This window comes from Trachymyrmex septentrionalis, unplaced genomic scaffold, assembly GCF_001594115.1.
Source record: "Trachymyrmex septentrionalis isolate Tsep2-gDNA-1 unplaced genomic scaffold, Tsep1.0 scaffold412, whole genome shotgun sequence".
Lineage (NCBI taxonomy): Eukaryota > Metazoa > Arthropoda > Insecta > Hymenoptera > Formicidae > Trachymyrmex > Trachymyrmex septentrionalis.
This window is the reverse complement of record NW_017305582.1, coordinates 57098-61246: the sequence shown is the minus strand read 5'-3', so window position 1 is coordinate 61246 and position 4149 is coordinate 57098. Positions and strand designations below refer to the sequence as shown.

General features: G+C 26.5%; 1 pseudogene; it reads right to left on the bottom strand.

Annotated features, from left to right (window-relative positions):
• LOC108751199 overlaps nucleotides 1-3121 on the bottom strand; it is a 7984-nt pseudogene extending 4863 nt beyond the window's left edge.
• Nucleotides 3122-4149: the final 1028 nt, after the last annotated feature.

The following is a 4149-nucleotide window of genomic DNA, read 5'->3' as shown; positions in this document are numbered from 1 at the left end:
TATATATATATAATATCTCAATTTCTTCACATTTTTTAAGTTTTCTTTAGAAATTATAAAATGAATTTTGTAAATTCTATTTCAGAAATTACATCTATCTATAAAGAAATTTAGAAAAGTTACAAACTTTCTCAACATTTCTAAAAAGTCTCAAATCATTTAAAAATTAAAAAATCTTTCTAAAAAATTTTAAAATTATACAAAAATTTTGAAATATTCTAAAAATGACCTAAAAAATATTTGTAAAAATTGTCATAAAATAATTTTGATGAAGTCTCTGTACAGTAATTAAGACGACTATCGGATTGCGTAACTATTACTTACCAGAAGGATTGTTATGGAAGAAGGACATGCGCGCCTGCAGCAGTTTGAAGAACATGATGTTGTGAAGGTTACTACTCGAGTTCATAGAAATCTTCATGTAAAGAAAGCTGTGAAACAACGTAATAGCGATGCAGGCGATGATGCAGAATGTGTAAACGTGTATGACATCCATAGTGCTCAGCAGGTCGTCCGGGTTCAATATGAAGATCGACTCAAGGAAACTATTGTTATACATGTTCGCGAATTGTTTTACGTCACTAGTATTTTAAATACGCCTAACATTCTCCAAGGTAGTCCAGTATGATAGCTAGTAATCATTTCCGATAGTGGTGATCTGACTGATGATGAAGATTATCAGCAGTATGGATAGCGTGAAATTATTGCCATCGTTATGCAGATATTCCTTGTACACTCTGCCAGCTACTCGACCGTGTGCCGATATCTCGGCTTCCGGGCTGTTCTTCACATAATCATCAGTGTCCGAGTGCTGCATGGCAAAATAATCTTATTACTTGAATATATCTCTCATAATACAGGTAGATGTAATCTGATGAAGTTAATTCAACTTGAATTATTTAAAAATAAAGAAAATAATGTTAAGAAAAAAAATAGATAAATATTGGAAAACTATTTAACTTTTTTAAATCTTAATTTTTAAAAACTTCTTCCGCACTTTATTAATTGATAATAATTATTGAAAGTATATTAGAAATATTTTATGCGCAAAAATACAGATATTTTTTAAAATTATTTTGTATTTTTATTTTTATTTATGTCCCTTTTTTTATTTTTTTTTTACATTTTTATTTTTTGTGCTATCTATTTTTATTAAATAAATCTAATGTAAAATATATTTTACAATTTATTTCTGAAAATTAATTCAATTTAAATGAGTGTATATTGTATAATAGTTCAACATCTTAACCCGATAAGGCGCTTCGTATTTCAAGTTAAAATATATTTTTTTCAGTTTCTATATTTTTTCCTTTCTATATTTTTTCTCTTCCTTTCTCTGCGCTTGGTTCAAATTGTCCAACATCCCAAAGAAATCTTTATTTAATTGTACTAATTCGTTATAATTTTCTTGCATTTTCACGAAACCCTTAGGAAATAAAATCAGGATATTTAATTTAAAAAATATTCAACCTTTATCTTTTAATTAATTATATGTAAATTACATATAAATTAAATGTTTAAAAGTTTCTTGTCATTATTTATTAAAAAAATCTTATTATTCATTAATTTTTATTATAAAATTATCTCATTTTTATGTGTTATTAATAAAATTGCGTCATCATAACGATAAAAAAGAATTTTTTAATATTAATTCAGCAATAAATTAAATTTGCTTTTATCATTATTATATCTCAGTTATTTACTTTTAAAACAAATTAAAGCTAAATTTTTAAAATTAAACATTTTTTAATTTAATAGAAATAACTAAGAAATACATTATTTTATGTTACTCAATCCAGTACGACGATGTGATTCGCCCTTTGAAGGAATTGCAATTGTGTGACAAGTATCCTCGTCTTGTCAGATTGTCGTGAAGATATCCGGTGATGCACTTTCCATAGAGATGCCTAGCAACGAGTATCCACCGCGATCAAGGGATTTAAATTCATCGTAAATTAGAAAATAATATGATAACAATAATATGATAACATACCTCCAATCGATTGAATGACACTATTGATTCATCCAGTAGTATTAGCCCTTGCGGAAAGTACAACGCGACGACGATTTGAAGTATGTTAAAGTATGTCTACATTTCATAGGTCACATATCGGCAAATTATTTCCTAATAATTAAGACGAACGTTATCAGGGTGAAGTAGACGGTCAATCGTTCAGTGAAGACTATGATGGCCAAATACACGGCGCGCACGTACAACGAGAATTTAATTTGATCAATCTCTAATTTTCAGATTACTGACACAGTCTGGCTGAACGGTTTCTCCCAGGCGTACATCTTCACCACCTAAACCGAGAATTACCATTTCATAAATTTGTTTCATAAAATTTTTTTATAAATGATACTTGAATTTTAATATTATTCGTATTATTCATATTATTATATTTATCATATATATTGTTTAATAATAAAATAACTAACCAACTTTTTGGGGATACTTGTATCCCAGCTATGAGTTCGCTCATTAGTTGTATTCTTCGGTCCGTCAGTGGCGCAATCATGGTTCTGAGTTTGAGATTCAAGAAGCTCAAAGTCTCTTGTCCTGGGAGGACAATGATCAACAATGTCCCGATGCCAACCAAACACGAAATACCGACTTTTTGTCACATTATTGTCCTTATGATCGCGGTCTACGAATAAAAATAAAACTGATCAGCTTTAACAAACAATTATTTAAGAGCAACTTCGAAACAAGTGAAAAGAAGAAATCCTACGTTTTTATAGTCTAAATCACGAGTTGTAAAATGTATACAATTATTTTATATACATATAATCAATATAATAGGTTTTCTACAAATTATACTATAATTATTAAAAAATTTATACTTATCAATAATCTACCAAAGAGGTTAATAAATTTAAGTTAAAAGTTTAAATTTAAGACTTTTGTTCAAGAGTCTGATCGAAATTTTTTGTGCAATGTATACTGTTACAGTGGAATGTATACGAATACTTTCACGAGACAAAGAATTACCATAAAAGGCATGATCCATATGTAATTCAGGTACATTGTTAATTGATCGAAACGAATTACATTGTTGCTGAGAAGATTCATGGTCTGTCCGCTACCGGTTTGGTTCATGGCTGCTGTGTTCAACCGTAATAAGTGTTAAAAATATAACATAAATTATAACAGTGTTAAAAATAATTATAAATTAAGTAATAGATGTTTACACTTTGTTTTGCTCCATCCATACATCCATCGATACATACCATGGTACAAGCACAACATGAATTTTTCTTTGATTGATTTTTACAAAAAAGATATACAAAACTCCCTATAAAAATTGTAATAAAACTAAATAAAGCAGCTTAATATAAATTATCATTCATCTTGTAATCAATCATTTGTAATATCTCTGATTATGAGACACATACATTTCCATACATGCTTATTCTCTTTTTGTACGTTATTATTAATAGTGGTATTTGTATAAGTACGTTTCTATGATTTTGTAATATTTCATAAGAATATAAAGTTTTTGATTATTAAATTATAAAAAAATTATTTAATTATAAAATTATAAAAAAGTTTTCTACTTGTTATTGTAATAAAAAAATTTTAAATTTTTACTTAATTAGATTTTTGTCTATTTATAGTCTCCGGTAAAAAAAATTTCTTTTTCATAGGTAATTATATTTCATATATAAAAACATCATTATACAAAATTATGTAAAAATTTACATAATTATGTATAATTTATTATAAAATTAAATGTGTGAACATATTCCGTATATATATAATATTTAAATTTTCGGAACATGTAATATTATAATATTTCAAAAAGATTCGAATGAACAAAGTTATTGTTCTAGAATTTCATGCACAATGACTCTTGCAGAATCTAATGCGTTGAAAATATAAAATAGTCAAATAACAAGTCAAATAACAATAAAACTAATTTAATTTTTTCATCTCTGTAATCACGTGAAACATTTACAGCAAAATTTGTAATATATATTTTTTTAACATTTCATTTTTTATTTAAAAATGATAATTATTAATAATCTACAAATTGATATTATTATACTTTATGATGCATAATTGTATTGTTATTTTTGTAAATGTATAATTGCAGGTAAAATGTTGTGTGGTCAATTATTCACAAATAATTTCCTGTCTTTAAAGTT